General features: G+C 47.2%; 1 protein-coding gene across 2 annotated transcripts in view; it reads left to right on the top strand.

Annotated features, from left to right (window-relative positions):
• Positions 1–17,004, top strand: part of SEMA4B (semaphorin 4B) — a 160,040-nt gene that overhangs the window by 72,440 nt on the left and 70,596 nt on the right. The gene's annotated exons all lie outside the window — the stretch shown is intronic.

The raw sequence follows: 17,004 nt of genomic DNA, 5'->3' as shown, positions 1-17,004 counted from the left end.
AGCTGCCAAAACATAAGGCTGTTTTAGACAAAAATGTCGTCTACACTGTTTTGTATTGCAGCTGCCGAAGATTCAGCAAAACTTCTTGCTGTTCACATATTTTTGAGAGACTATCTCTCTGGCATAGTGTGAATTTGACCAACTTCAATATAACAGCACACCTGCCTGCTCTGCTGAGGAAACTCATCTATTTCTTCTTAGTCAGTGGTGATCAAGCAAGGTGTGGGTGATTCTTTTAGCTGTAAGATAAATTGCATTTCCGAGAATCATGAGAAGAATCATCAGTACAGGTGCTACGTGCCAAGACTTGCTACCCGAAGAGAGCAGAAATGTGCCAGCACAGCTGATCTCACTTTAATATAACATCTGGTAAGGTCACCTCAATCACATTAGGAGCAGAGCTCTTCAGAAATTGACCCATTCCAAGGAAGCTATATTTTTATAAGGAAACTCTTTTATATGCCAACTGGTGGTGGGCAGCATTGTCAGTTAGTTGTGGTCTTTAAAACTAATTGCCAAATTTGTCGGATTAGTTTCTCCGAGACCACATCTCTCATTTTCATTCAGTCTGTCTGTTTTTGAAGAGATTTGGTGTAACATGCATTCCTAGAGATTTGTGGTCAAACTCGAGGAGAATGCAAGTCAATCCTGGAGACACCCTCGAGGTGATGAATACAGCTCCAGTCCACTGTAAAAAATAATGTGCGGGATGATCCAGGGTCCACATTATCCAGGGTGCTACACTAAGAACATGGCCGCCTCCTCCGTAGAGCTCTGGAATGTTTTACAACCAAAGTGAGCAGTCACCAGAGACAACCTCTGATCCCTTTCTCAGCAGCTACCAGTTTCTGCAGCATTTTACTGATGTCTCGGTCTGATTACCTTAGGTACCATGTTGCCACCATGATGGCTCGAAGGCTTGCTCTGAACAGTGGTAATCCCAGGCTAACCAGAGAGATCAATAGAAGGTCACTGCGATCTTTGTGGAGGCAGCAAACATGATGTCCTCCTGTCACCATGTTCACTTTCACCTCCCTTCCAGGGGACAAACAAAACTACTTGGCCATTGCTCAACTGTGCAGCACATTCAGATGTTCTGAGAATCTCAAGGCAGAGGGATCATTCGGAGAATGAAGCAGATTCAGTTTTAGCAAGTTCTGGTTTGAAGTGCTCCATAATCTTTTCCAAAATGCTTGTGATTCCGAGAACCAGTAATCCCATTCTTTTTTGCAGCGTCCATAAGCTTAAAGGTAAAGTCCTTTTTCAGATAAATTGCTATTGCCAATATTTGACATTGTGTTCCTCAAAAATAAGCACTTCTATCAAATTCATTAAACAGTGCTCTGCTAAGTCATCGATGTTTTACTTGGTTTCGCAGTGAATTCACCTTGCTCTGAAAAGCTGAACACATAACTGATGTCTGGCCTTAGTACTGAGCTACTTGAGCAGAATTAAGCATGCCCACTACCTGGATCAGCCAATTTCAGTGGAAAACCTCTTTAAAGTTGTAAATATATTTTAGGGGCATGCTGCTTAATAACTAAGAGGACCAGTACAGTGTGCCTACCCCCATTGGCTGCATCATTTTAAAATATCACTAGGTGGCCAAATTAAGGGCCAGATGTAGCAAAGGGTTTTACCCATTCTGTGTCTATGGGAAAATGTGTTTGTACATATGGCCCTAAATGCTTTACAGCAGGGATATTAAACTGTGGTCACCTGGGGCTCGGTTTCTGCCAGATTTTAACGGTATTCACAAGAGAGGTTTGCTTGCTCATTTAAGATTTTGAAAAATCTGGCAAGAATGAAGCCTACCCGGACTAAAGTTGGACACTCCTTATTTATAGCTGGTTGACCTGGCGAGCTAGATTCTGACACTCCTACAAAAATCCTCCCTGTACTCTTGTTTTAAGAGCAGTTGATGTTTCTTAAGAGCCTCATTGTGAAGTGGGGCGATGGAGCTGTGCTGGGTAAACATACACAACACAATATGACAAGTTTACTTCAGTGTGTTAACCTGTTACCTGATTCCAGGTACTCCGTAAAGTTATCTGTGTTAAGTCTTGTGCTGGTCCTGATATTGACGCGCTGATTGAGCGAGCAGTAATTTCATGAGCCACTTAAACTACGCAATATTAACTCATTAAACCCCAGTCTTCTGCATCCTGCGGCCAGTCTCAACTAGTTCTTAGGTAAACCGGTCTTAATCAGAGCTCTCCCTCGGACCACTCACCCATGGCTGAGGAGGTGAGTCACAGGAAGAGAAACAGGAAATGCTGAGATTGCTCAACCACATGTCAGCTTTTAATGCCTCCAGGAGGTGTGAAGGATCCTAGTGTGCTTGCAGTGAGGGGTGGGGAGGGGATGCTCAGCAGTTTTGATTTTGCAACTGTTAGAGACATTGCACTGATGAAAACCGCCAGGTTTTATTATAAATTGAACCTGCATCTGTCCTGTCTACAGTTATTTGTGAATTACACCACTAAGGTGCATTCTTTGTTTTCTAAGCATCTAGGCAGCTAATTGGAAAATATTAACCATGTGTGCTGTCGGTTACAGGTGCCTTTTCTAAGGCACGGTTTAGTTACATGTGCCCAAGGTTATTTGGGAGACGGCTAGAGCCATGGTTGGTCAACGCATCCATGTTTGCATGAGCTCAGTTCAAAGGAACTGAAGGGTCGAGGGCAGCGCTTGTATAGAGTCAGTGGTCGGCACAGTGCTCACAGTTGTTAAGTCTGTGTGATTGTGCAGCAGAGGGGGTTGGATGGGTTTTAATCGATTCCATCTCTCAGGCATAATCGAAGCATTTTACGGAGACATAGGGGATGCTTATTATATGTACTTCAGTTACAATGGAATGAGAGCCAGATTGCGTTGCACTTCCGGGACTTTAGGGCCCCTGTGCCTGCCCCGCCTAATCGTGCCATTCCTGCTGTTTTGGGGTTTCTAATGTGTGGGGGGGGGGAGGGGCTGATCTACGGATTCCTGCAGTTCTTTGTATTCGCTTATCCCTTTTATATGGGTGTAAACGTAGGTTCTCCGCGCACTCATGCGAATGACTTGTTCCCAGCCCCCTCTAACCTTTCTGCCCGTTGACTGATCAAACTCTCAGAAGCAAAACTAATGTAACGCTAGAATACCATATAACCTAACTGAACTGTGGCAGAGAGGAAAGGGTTAATAACTACGTGACAAATTGCTCTGCAATTTTCTTATCAAAATTTACAAACACGCCAGCACTGGACGAGGCAAGTTTGCTTTTCATCTTGCCAAAATACACAAAGTCCTTTGTTGTGAAACGTAAGCTGTGTACAAGTTAAAAGGGACGGGTCATCGGCTGAAGTGGGATTGTTGTGTTGCCACTGAAGAGGCCGAGGCCAGGCTGGGGGTGCGCGTCCCAGCAGGGAAGGGGAGACCTTGAACACCCCCTCTCTCTCCTGGGGAGCTCACTGCTTCCAGGCTCAGCGTTTCCAGACGCTACGGACCCACGTGTTGTAGCAGACGGGTGCACCCTGATCCTTTGAAAGGTTTGATGCTGCAGTCCTTTCATAACCACGACCGTTGTGCGTCACCTGCATAAGAACAACCCGGGCTGGCCCTGTTCCTCTGAAGAACCGAGAGCGGGATCGAGTCACCGCCCCGGGGCCCACAAACCACCAGCCTTGCCAGGTCGTGACGTTGCTGTTCTCCCCGGGGCTGGCGGAGGCACGCACACGTTACTGTGTTTCCAAGGTCCTCCCTCCGAGGCTACTGTGAACGGTGTTACCGAAGACTACTACTAAAACTTTTGAATGCCCAAGCATGGACATCATTTAGGTCGCCAGCGTGCCCCCTGATGCCCAGCACTGTGCCTGCGACCCCCTGATCCCAGAGGAAAGAAGATAACTTGGGAAAGAAGACTTTATTGTTGCAGGTGGTGTGTGTCGCCTTCAACTTGTGAAGGGATTAAGAAAGAGAGAAGGGGGGAGGGGATAAAAGGTAAAAGACTGAGGCGAATTTAGGGTAAAATTGCGAAAGAATGAAGACACTAAAAAGAGAAGGGTGAGAGATCAAGAGACAAATACAGGACGATGTGTGTTTGTGACAAAGAGGAATGAAAGAGACCCCAATGATACTGTGACTGGCAGGTGAGAAAGGACAGATAATGGAGTAGGAGAGGTGGTGGGAAGAAGGCGAAATAGAGTGGAAAAAAGACAAAACAGGTGAGAACGTCAGGTTGAGAGGGGAAGACGCATATATAAGAGACCAGTGAGAAAGACACAGATAAGATAGTAAGAGTCAGAGTCAGCAACAGGTAAGAAATACATTTGACAGAATAAAAAAGTTATACAGTTCACTAACAGCTGAGGGGAGGGGGGTAGCGTGGCTGAAGTATTACGACATCACTTCCTGTAATATATTTGGGCTCAAAACATATGCTGTCACTTCCACTGCTCTTGGCATTTTGGTGAATCGACGCCGATGGGTCCAAGGACAGTGAAGCCAGGTGTTTGTGGCCGGTGATCCACTTAAATCACACACGTGCACTGATGTCATGCTTCTTTATGGGAGCCCGGCACCAGTGCTGGAAGTCATTCTGCTAGAGGACTAGTTTTTAGGGTCGATCTTGAGAGTGCACGTGCTAGCGCATGCATCTGGTTTGCAAGGCTCTGTTGTGTATAGTAAAAGGCTTGTAGCCCGCCTGTTGCGTACCATTTTTTGTCTTGCACGGCACTCTGCTTTATAGCCTCATAGGCCTGGCATCATTTCCGTTCCTCTGTCCGGAGCAGAAACCAAATACTGATTGATCCAACTTAATCAGTCCCCGTCCGTTGCTTCCGACGTAATTGAGGTACTATTTTGTTCCTTTTAACTTCTAGTGTCCCGCAAATAGAAGGCATGTGACTGTCAAAAATTTGCCCAGCCGGACAAACAAAACTAAGTTTTATTCTTTTTGTAGCTAACTTTCTTTTGTTTTGCCAAGTCATCTTTTCTCACTTTACTCTCATGTTTTCTTTTGTTTTTGCTCATGGACGCTGTTCTCAAAAGATGACTATTATCTTGCTCTAAATATTGCAAAGTGACATTGTTAATCCACCGCACTGCAATCCGTCCCACAACAATCCACCCCACCTCACACCACACCAGTCCATCCCAGTGTGACACCACTCCAATTCAACCAATCCATCCATTCTACTCCAGTCCACCCCACTCCAATAAAGTCCACGGCTACCCAATCCACCCACACCACCCCAATCCATCCCACTCCAATACTGTCCACTTTATTCCACCCTATTCCAATCCACATTAATCCACCCTACTCCAGTCCAAATCACCCCAATCCAATCAATCTTACCCCCCTCCAGTCCAACCCACCCTACTCCAATACACTTCACACAACTCCAATTCAACCAATCCACTCCCTCAAGTCCACCACACTCCAGTGGTTAATTTGTAAGCAAAAACATGCCAGTGCTCAGAGCTTTCCTCTGAAACACGCAGCTGCTGCATTTAAATGTGTGAGCACAGAACACTGAGGCAGCATAATCCTACAGCCATCTTGGGCCGCTTTAATCCATTTACAGACACTCCCTACCCATTCCGCTCACTCTTGCAGCTTTCTCCCTTTCTGGACTTTCTCTTCCGCCACCTTTCCTGTATGTGTCTTGCTCGATGTAATTGCCTGTTGCAGAAAAGTAAGTGCCGACCCTCAGATATAAGTGCCGGTGCTTTGCACTGTAAACCACAGGCTCAAAATTGGGAACCGCCCCATTCCAATCAAGTCCACTGCTACCCAATCGACCCACATCCACTTTAATCCACCCTATTCCAGTCCAGTCCACATTAATCCACCCTACTCCAGTCCAATCCACCCCACTCCAAACCACCTTAATTTACCCCAATCCAATCTACCCCTTCTCCAATTAATCCACCCCACACCAATACAAGCCACCCCACCCCACTCCTAACAATTTACCCTAATTCAATCCACCCAATTCAACTTCAGTCCACCCCAATCCACTCCAATCTACCCCACCTCAAAACAATCCACCCCACTCCAATCCATCCCACTCCAATACGTCCCACCCCACTGCAACCCAGTCCATCCCACTGTAGTCCACCACACCCCAATCCAATCCACCATTCCCCATTTCAGTCCACCCCACTCTAATCCAATCCACCACACTCACTCCGTTCCACCACACTCCAGTCTAATCCACCACACTGTATCCCAACCTGTATCCACGCAGCCACCACTGCGCCACTCCTCTGCCGCAGGCACAGGCTCCCAGCCTGCCCTGCAGCCAGTCCAAGGCGCTCCCAGGCAGACAGGGAGCCTGTGCCTGCTCTCTCCAGCCCGGCAACACAGTGCCAGGCTGGGGAGAGCCTACTGTTAAAATACTGGTCATTGGTGCTGATTATCTAATCTTAGTCAGTGCTGGGTGGACTGTCCAAAACAGAGCACCTCGAGTGTTCATCTTGAACTTTGGGATTATGAATAAAAATACTGCTAAAGCTCTTCTGCAGGGCAGTAAATGGCACATGGGCCCACCTTAGGCGTCACCTTAAATCAGCGTTGCCTTGATAGACAGCAGTACTTTGCATTTTGTGGCTTGTAGTTTTTTTATTGTCATTAGAACTGTGAGTCTACAGACCCACTGTCCTCACTGCTGGTGGCTTAAAGCACACGATTGGCTGAAGGAAGCCTATGTTATGATATTGGGTTTATTGGTGGTTGCGGGGTCAGAATAACAGAATCTTGACACTTAAAAGGTTGTTGAAATAATAAACATCACCCGAATCGGTCTTCCAAGAAAACTCAGTGATGTGTAACAAAATGCCGGGTCGTCAGTTTGAAAAACTGAACGTTTTGCAGGTAGGTCCCGTTCCCATTAAGGCCCATATCTTTCCAAAACAAGACCTGCAAGCATAGGCAGGACTTACGTTCTCGAGGTGGGCCAGATGCAGCGTGTTTGGCATTGTAGACAACATGGATGATGGAGCTTTCGTGCACTGATATAGAACCCCCAGGGCCAGCACTTATCTCTATATAACCTAAATAGGCTCATTTGTGAAACTCTTGCTGCCATAAAAAACCAGCACAAACTACATAATAAAATTGCTGAGGGCACATATGAACACAAAACTGCCGATTGTTATTGCTAAAGACACAGGTTATCCAAAACCATTATCGCGCACTGTATGGCTTCGCTTCGATAAAGCTTTCCCCTGTGACTCTCCTGATTGGTGCGAATTCTGCTGGGGGAGCCGGGGCCATCCGATATTTCATTCTCAACTTGCTGAATGTACTGTGCGCATTAATTATTCATCTCATTTTCCTCCCTTCGGGTCTTTCTCTCTCTCCCGCCTTCATCCTATAGAGTCTGAAAATGGTTCGGCATAAATTCCCTCCTGGAAGACTATTTTTTTCCAGGGAGCGTTTTGTTCATTTCAATTCATTTCAATGTCCTCATTTCTTCGGAGATGGCTTGATTGGTGCCCTCGTCTTCATCCTCCGCATCTGCGCAGGACGCGAGCCTCCATCTTCCCGCTTGCCTAAACGCTCACTCATTTCCATGTTAATTAGCTTCCAACTACCCCGGCTCCCTCCCAGGTTTGGTATTAAAATCTTTTAGTGCACAAGGATGAGTGCAGCCAAAGCTTTAACGGCAGGACAGCTCCTGCTCAATTGCACGGGGTTTGGTCTATGGTGTGATCAGTGATACTTGAGAAACAAACTGCTACCAAGGAGAGACATAGGATGAAAACCGCAGCCCAGATCCGGGCCACATTGCCTCCTTGGTCCAGACGCCCCCATGGATTACTCAACTAGACATGTCCTGGGAGCAAAGCACATAACTCCAAGGCCCTCGCAGCTCCTTCGGGGTATGACCTTGAGGGGAAAATGTACTAATGGATCAGCGGTGGCTCACTGAGACCGGTCAGAGCAGGTTGGAGGTACAGTCCGAAAACCCCAAGACCGTCCTCTACATATGAGTAGCGGATGGGGGGAAAATCAATGACTGACCAGAATGAGAATGACCTCTCGTGGGTGGTGCCCCACTTTAACATTTCAAAAAGACTGTCTGAGATATTACATTTTTAACTTTTTGGATCCTTTATTAAAAAAGACAAAATCAAAAAATTATCAAATTGTCAGATCATCAGGTTGCCTCAAAAAAGGCCAACAACTGTTGCCATTCATTAATTGATAACTTTCTCAGTTACTGGTGCCTCTGCCTACAGAACTCCTCTGAGTATCTGAGCTATGGAGGGGTGTCGCATTTTTAGGATTTGCCTTACAGCCAAATGTTCTAGGTCCATACTAGTTATTAAACATGTTTGAACTCATCTGTTAGTTCCTACTAAATGACGATAAGCAAAATATTGCCAAATGGATGAATCTGCTGAGTATTGCAGTGCACCAGGACAACTACTCGCTCTTTCTGCAGTAATAGAGGAAATAGCTTGCTTGGAAAGAATGATTTGCTGTGGCTTTAGTTGTTTCAAAAACTGCAACTGTCCCAGCGACCTTGTGATCCACGCCTGCGTACAGCCGCAAACCGGAGCCGTGTGTAGGTTTATGAGATTGCACTCTCTACGATGCTTGCGCAGAGGCACTAACTCGCTATTTCCACGAGTTAGGAAATGCGCCGCAGACAACGCGCCGAGGCAGTGACGTAACGCAAGTGATACCCTCCTCCCCCCATGGCAGAATATGTCCTGGACCCCCTGGGTCTATCATATCTCACAGGAGTTTGGCTGAATAGTGGCCCCCCTAAAGAGGAGCTCAGGAACCCCTGAAAGGTTGCCCCCCCCCCTGCGCCATAGGAGTTTCAGGAGCCATATCATGATCCTGTTTATTGCGCTGCACAAGCACAGAAAGGGTCTATGCGTTACTTTTTCACATTGTCAGAGCATATATTAACTTGAAAATTCTCCGGGTTAGTGCATGTTTTGCTGGCAGCAGAACTGGTAAGCACTTAGGCCCATATTTATACTTTTTTTGTGCTGCATATGCATCATTGACGCAAAAGCGGCACAAACTCCCAAAATATAACTGTATTTTGTAAGTTTGCACCGCTTTTGCGTCAAAAAGGGACGAAAATGCAGCGCAAAAAAGTATAAATATGGGCCTTAGAGTCAATTATTACCCTGTTTCCGAACTCTGGGGGATATTTATACTCCATTTGTGCCAAAATTGACCATTTTTAACGCAAATTTGGCGCAACCCTAACTCCAAATTTATACTTTGGCGCTAGACCCGTGTAGCACCAAAGTTTTGGAGTTAGTCATTTTTTGCTACTGGGAAACTACCTTGCATCAATGAGATGCAAGGTAGGCGTTCCCAGGCACAGAATGACTCTGAAGCCCAGGCGCCTTATTTATCCTCCCGCGCAAAAATGGTGCACGGGAGGGAGGCAGGACTAAATAATGGCGCTAAGCTTCCTTAGCGCCATTATTTAACACCTGCGTCAGGGCAGGTGTTAGGGGACCTGTGGGCCTATTTCCATGGTGGAACACCAGGGAATAAATCCACAGGTGCCCTCCTCAGGCCCCAGGGACACCCCACCTACACCAGAGGGTCAGTGGAGGATGGGGGACCCATATCCCAGGTAATTACAGGTGTGTAGAGGTGAGTATTTAATTATTGTTTTTAAAGTGCCATTGTGGGCCCTGAAAAGGGCTCACCTACATGGCACTGGGTGCAAGGACCACGCCCAGGGGACCCTTGTCCCCTCTGCTGGCCATTGGGGTGGTGGGCATGACTCCAGTCTTTTATAGGACAGGAGTCATGTGGTATGGTAGGTTTAGCATCAAGAAATTATGCTAGGCTGGTTAGAGTCATCTTTTTGTACTCTAACCTGCCTAACGTCATTTTTTTGGTGCAAATCCCCCTTCTCCCATACCACCACCCCCCACCCAGCTAACATAATTTTACATGACATTAGCCCACCCTCTGCGCCGGACTGCGCCATTCCATAAATAAGCCCGGACGGCATCTTGGAAGGGCGCTAACCGGCGGTAAACTTTTTCCCGCAAAACTGCGTTAGCGCAGTTTTGCGTGAAAAAGTATAAATTTGGGCCTCTGTCTGAACCTCATGCACTTATTTGCAGATTTTCGCGTTAATGTATGCACTGTAGACATGAAAAAGAAACAGACAGACCTCTTCTGTGGGTGCAGGATCATGATAGAGCCCCCGGAAGAGCGAAGCAGTGGGTTTAGCTCAGCAGTAACTCTGAGGTACCAAACTAGTGACTGTGCTGAAGAAAGTGCTGCCTTCAGAGGAAGTGAGAGGGGTCATTTTTATGCTCTCCCTAAACAGACAAAGACAGTTTGGCTTTTGTGTAGTGCACAGTTTAATACCAAGCTTAACCACAAAGGTACAACATGACAGCAGCAGCACCATCTTTCTTAGCACAAAGACTAAGTAAAGGAAAGGTGGTAGTAGCAGGAGGAACATCACACAATTCTCTTACACAACTACTTGTTTTGTGCCTATCTAACACTCTCCAGAGAAGGGGAGAGGGGTTATTTTTATGCTCTCCCTAAACAGACATAAACAGAGGAGTACAACAATCCAGGACGAAACAGACAGATGTCATATGGAATTACCATACATTCCTGTACTCACATAGGATGAGGAACCCCCGCCTACCTAATGTGGTATGCTTTATCAATGGATTCCACAAGTAACACCAGAAGGCATCTGAGTGCACTATTGTTCACTGGCTGTACAGTCTCCTAGTTATGGGTTTTCTAGTTTGGCTGAGAGTGTCCACATTTTTTGTCTCCCTTTGTTAAAGTGCCCGACCTGTATTAACATTGTGTGTGGGTGAACTAAAAATGTTTTTTTCTGGTACCTCCCTACCACAACATTAAAACCAAGTGGGTTGAGCAGCATGCACTGCTCCTCTTTTCAGCCAACATGTGTTGGCACAAGAATATTGTCTTTAAGTGGGGGGAGGAGCCTTCCTCAGGGCTGTTGGGCTCACCTCAAGTAATGTAAAAACAAAGCCCCTAGTTCTTAGGGCATGTCATGCAAGTGCATTCCATATATGTTTTTCATTGAACAAGAACATCATGGGCATAAACTATGCAAGTTTTCGTCCTTCAGAGGACAGGCGCAGCAAGGGCAACAGTGCATGTCTCTCCTGTCACAGGCCATATAAATGACTTTAAACCTTTGCATAAGTGCCTTGGAAGAGTTTTCAACAGTAGTAAACACTGGGGAATAAGTAGTGTTGCAGGTCTCCTTCTTGGCCTGCACACATATTATATGATTGTTTATTTTTACAGTATGTTTTCTTCAATCTATTCTGGTGAATACCGAGTTCTCAGGGTCAAGGGGCATCAATGAGTGGGAAGGCGGGGCAGCAGTTACACCCTCTGTGAGTTAACCAGTCTTAAGTTTTAAAAGTAAAAAAAGTGCATCTGGCTTTGGTTAGTTTTGGTAGGTGGTTAGGTGTGACTGTTGTGAATCAGTTATCATACTGCAGCCTAGCGTGGAGTCTACAATGTCATGCTGAGGTCAAAGGCCGTGTGATGCCCAGTCTGTGATGTCACTAGGATAACAAAAGTGCATGATGCATCATTTTCACTACCCCGGTACTTGTGTTCAAACTATACCACAAACAAGTTAAGTGATGATCTGGCATGAATCAGAAGTATTTCTTTACCTTTAAATTGGCGGTGTGCCTGTATGTTTGCGGTATTTACAAAGCACAAACCTACCTGGAGAGGATCGGAGTGCTGTACATAATTGGCAGCGGTTGGGAATAGTTCAAGGTGCTGTAAATGAGGGGGGGGGGGGGGGGGGCGGTGAGTCCCAGCTCTTCTTTGCTGATCGGCTCCTACTGGTGAAAAGTGGGATTCTCTTTGAAGTCGCGTTTTAGCTCTTTTCTGATCTGCAGACTTCATGGGCTAGCCTGGTACGGAAGCGTGTTGTTCCAGATCCCAGGTTCAGAGCTGATCGCCCGTTTTTGTGTTTAATTTCGCTCTGGACCATGTAATGGCTCTGGGTGTTGTATTGGGTTGCTGAGGTTGGTTGTTTTCAAACCGGGCAGGCCGGGGCGCCTTCCACTACTGCTTTGTAGGTGATACCGCAGGACCTGAAGATTATCAGGACCTGGACAGGCAGCTATCTATCTCTCAGGGTCACACCAATGCGATTGTCTTGATCCAGATTTTTTGATCCAGGTTTTCAAAATTCGGAACAAGAGTTTTCGAAGCGAATCGGAAATAATTTGAGAATCTAGTGCTTAAAGTCCCAAAGCTGTGGATACCCTCGGGAGGCACAGGCTGGATCAAGCTTCACGCGCGATGAAGCAGCCATTACCCTCAAATCCGCCTGCCCTGTGAGGAAAGGCGAAAGAAAATGTATTGTGAAACGTGCATACACTACGCAGGTTGAAAACTCCAGAAAGAGTTTGGGATTCCAATTTGGGAATATTGCACAGACAGACCTAGCCTGCACTCCCCCACGTTGAACTGCTCATGTGCACAGGTGACCTCTGTGATGGACGCCATATTTGGTTTTTCTACGTAACCAGTAAATAACCTTATCATTTTTATGAGACATTCAAGCGACTGTTTTTTTTTTTTTTTTTAAGAAGGCTGTCCCTCGATTTTCAAATCAGACAGCCCTTACAATGTACTCTTAACGCTGCCTGGGTTCTGTGACACTATGCACCCGGTGGACAATGTTGCAACTGGGTACAGCACGCGCTAGCTGTGGGCAACAGAGGACACCCCAATGACTCGTCCCCTTCCTCTGGGAGCTTGCGGTCAACTGTACCCCCAGGAAAAAACCTTTCAGCGAGGGGCCGTGTTTCCAAAATCAAATTCCTGGCAACCCTGGTGTTGTCGGAAAGCGAAGCATGACGCTCAGGTTAAATGCCTGGCAGGTGAGGGCACGGAGGTGTAGTGGGTTGAGGCAAACCTTTGTGTGAGATTGAGCAAGACCCGAGTAAATTGATAGGGTTTCCACGCCCCGGTTGTTATGCTCGTCGATAAAGCACTGATTGTGCGCCCAGGCCTGCGTAGTCTGCAGGTGTACCTTCCCTCCCAGTCTGGCTGTATCTGTAAAGCAACAACAGGGCCTGGCTGCTCCCACATCCAGCTCACACACACTGCTTGTTGTCAAAACCTACCTCCTGGGAGATCAACCCTCGGGGCAGGCTCTCTTGACATCTCCTGCACACCAGAGGACCATATCCCGAATCCAAAACAAGGCGAGAATTTAAGTAAAGCATCTGCCAAAAGATTTTTTGTACATTTTCTTCCAATTTATTTTGCTTACTCTGCTTATATAGTGGTGTTTAGCCGGCTGTCAGTTAATCTTACAGAGTATATGCTTCCAGGAGTAGAGGGATATCATAGCCACCAGAAAGAAAATATATGAATAATTTTAAGTTGAAAATGCACCTATTGCTGGTGTATTTATTAGACTGTATTGTCGGTTGTTAAATTTCAGGACCGGAGAGTAATGTGATATCCAACTTCTGAGAACTCTGTACATCCCTTCTGACTTTTTATCAAGTATGTGCATAATTTGTGGGATAACTATGCTTGTAAAGATTTGGGGTAGAACAATAGCTGGTCATGGTGAATGAAACTGTATAGATGAGGTAGCCATCACAACTATCTGCGTTGTACAGCAGTGTACATTCACAAACGGGATGTGATGGAGGTTAGGAAGCCATGGCCACTATCTGCATTATAGAGAAGGGGTACATCACCAAACTGGATGTGGTGGGGGTTAGGAAGCCATGGGCACCACCTGCATTATAGAGAAGGGGTACATCAAGAAACCGGATGTGGTGGAGATTAGGAAGTCATTCCCACTATCAGTGTTATAGAGAAGGGGGTACATCACAAAACTGCATCTGATGGAGGTTAGGCAGCCATGGGGACCACCCACATTATAGAGAAAGGGTACATCGCCAAACTGGGTGTGGTGGAGGTTAGGAAGCAATTGCAATTACTGTTTTTCATCGAAGGGGTCGATCAGCACACTGGCTGTGGTGGAGGACAGGCAGGCATCACAACTAAATGAAAAGTTTTGAAAATCGTAAACTCACAACACACAGAACAGAATGCTGAACACTGGTATTCCCTTAGATTGCTTTATTCTGCTGATTTCGTAGTGCCAACCCCCTCAATGCAGAACGCCTAGTTACCACGCATGTATTCTCCATGAGACCGCACTTGCAGACATGCTGTATCTGAGAAGCCCTTCTACGCTATGTCCCATTATTCTCAGCTATTGCACTTTCATGCACTGCTACACCTCTACTTGAGCGATGCCTTCACTTTACTAAGGTGGTTGCTGATTTCACCTTGATTGCTCCAACCTCAGGCGCGTGCCATCAGACCTCTAATCTAACGAAAATATTATCTCTGTCCATACAAATAAATGTCTCTCCTCCTCCAGCTGTCGTAACCCAGCATCATGCTTTAGCTCAATGAAAGGATACACGATTCTCGTTCCTCCAGGTTGATGTCCACTTTCCTCTATGTACAGCAGTCCGATGCTTTCCGGGACTAACCTAGACTAGCAGACTCTCTTGTCGCTGCCTGTGACCTGCAGCAGAGTCCCGATGACACGTGGCCAACCATCATCTACCATCATTAACCATCATGAGGGGGCGGGCAGTATGAGCTGACGTCACCACGCAGCACTGACCCGGCTACGGCACAAGAGTGTGTGTAGCTTTTGCTTCAAACTGTGAATGTCAATGAGCTGACAATGGTGGCTTGGTAACGGATATTCTAATTCGTGTCACCTCTAGTCGGAGCACGGGGCTCTTTCAGACACACCTGCAGGCCGGCACCTCTCACAACTAGGACTGCCGCCGAGGTAACTGTGTGTTAGACACACCTGGAATGGGACTGACTTTCCCAACCCAGCCAGCATGCCATGAGTGTCCTGCAGCTTTCCTGCAGACCAGCCTTTGCCGACTTCTCGGCTTGGAGCAACGAGTAGGGGGTGCTGGCCCGGCGGTGCACGGGGCTGTGGCAGGGGACCTTGTTATACCAGAAGGTGAAGGAGACGATTGCAGTGTAAATAGATGCATTAAAAATAAACGCCGGCCTGTGGTGTGCAGGAGGGTGGACAGGCTGTGAAGGCCTTCTGGTAAGAGGCAAATTAAAATCGAAACCTTCTAAAAAATGAATGTTTATGGGCATGCCCGCTGCATCTCGCCCTCATCAGCCTCAGTGGCTGCCAAAGGAACCTTCTGCCAGAGGGGTTACCTCAGATGTGCCATCCGTTGTATCAAGGAGCTTCCGGCCACCGGGGCTAGGAAGAGAGGGGAGAAAGGCTGCGGGGTTAGCAGCGGGGATGGGGGGGTGCGGGTGGGGGCAGGGATGGAGTTATACGACACGCTGTTTCACAAAAGTTCACTTTCCATAAATGCATCGTATACATTTGCCTGAAATGCGAGGGAAGCCTTCGCCCCGTCGCCCTGCGCATGAAGAAACAGGTGGAATGACAAATTGATAAATTGTACTACGTGCACTCTACCTTAAAGGAGGTCTCGCGCCACGTGTTAGGCGCGATGGGGGGCGGGGTGCAGTATCGGTGTTGGACAACTGAAGGGTGAAAGCAGTCAGGGTTCTGTTACTTGAGGTGCAGAACAATATCCTAACTAGTCCTGGTCCGGCACTGACTCCCCCTGTCCCTCGCTGCACCCTGGCAAGAGCTGAGGCTCCCCGCGGCCTGCTACCTCCAGTGACCCCACTGCACCGGGCCTCGACCCTCGGCGGGATGAGGGGAGGTAGTAGGCCGAAGGGAGTCCACCGCGCCAGGGCCTGGAGTGGGCAGTTATGCCCCACTGAGTGATGGGCAGGTCAAGGAGGTTTCCAGCTGCGTAGCCAGAGGTAGAGGGGAAAAACGAGGAAAGTACCCGTGGCCTAGTTCCAAGAACGTGTTCTTTGCGCTTGGCGTAGCCCATTGAGCGATAATTCTTAACTGGGTTTCTGGATCAACCAGTTAACTTGAATTATTCTAGACCAGTGCCCAGGCCAACGGTATTCCTGCTAGCTAATGCCACTTGGCGGGTAAACTCTGGGGGAGTACATTGAAAAGCCAGATCCCCTGTTCCCAGTTGGTTTCACTGTCCTTTTTAATGATGTACAGACATATTACATTTATGAACGGTTGAACCAGTCGAGCCCTTCTTAATATTCTTGGGAATATTTCAGTAAAAGAGCAGTCTTGTTAAAAAATTAGTAAGGTAAGAAATGCGTCTCTCCGGAAGGCCTGAGCCCTCGGTTGCCACATGTAGCGCCTCTGCCTTTACTTCCTAACTGCTGCAAGAATTTGTAGCGCCTTGCCTTTTCCTGCACAGATACGCCCGCTCCTCCCACATGTTGGTTTGTGGTGGGAGGTAGTTAGATGATAATGTTTCTCTAGAGTCACATTTCCTAGGGCATCCCTCCACCTTCTCTCAAACCTTACTACTGCAAAGCTTTTATGGAAAAACATAACTTACTACTGTTGTGCATACAACGGATGCAGAAACACATTACCTCTAAGTCTCACCCTCTGCTCATACTGTTCTGCATGTGTTTTGTGGCACTTACTGTATTAATAATGTTTTCACACCAATTAATGTTTGTGTAGCCATGTAATCGTTCATAACAATACTTCCAGGCTTTTGAACGCGCTTAATCGTCCTCATATCCTATTTTCAGCGGTTCTCTGACCTGCCTGACAAACCTGACACTTGGCTGACACTGCCGTAGTCCCTCCTTCCTTTCGATGGCTGATGCTGCTATGAAGCCCCTTGGTTTGCAGTCCCGCTCCGCCGCTTGGCCTTCCTCCCAAGCGGGCTTACCGCCTGCAGCTCGCTGGCTGAGCCAACAAGACATACTGCAGGACTCGCAAGATCACACGGTGTCTGCGATGAACCAAGATTTTAATTGGTGATGTCACTCTGTGTACTTTAGCAACCAGAGCTGACCCCCACCCCTTGAGCCTGCTGGGACCTGGCTTGTCGCCCGGAAGGTGACAAGAG

Source organism: Pleurodeles waltl, chromosome 3_1 (genome assembly GCF_031143425.1).
Source record: "Pleurodeles waltl isolate 20211129_DDA chromosome 3_1, aPleWal1.hap1.20221129, whole genome shotgun sequence".
In the NCBI taxonomy this organism is placed as follows: domain Eukaryota; kingdom Metazoa; phylum Chordata; class Amphibia; order Caudata; family Salamandridae; genus Pleurodeles; species Pleurodeles waltl.
The sequence above is the reverse complement of the archived record's forward strand: the minus strand, read 5'-3'. Positions and strand labels throughout refer to the sequence as shown.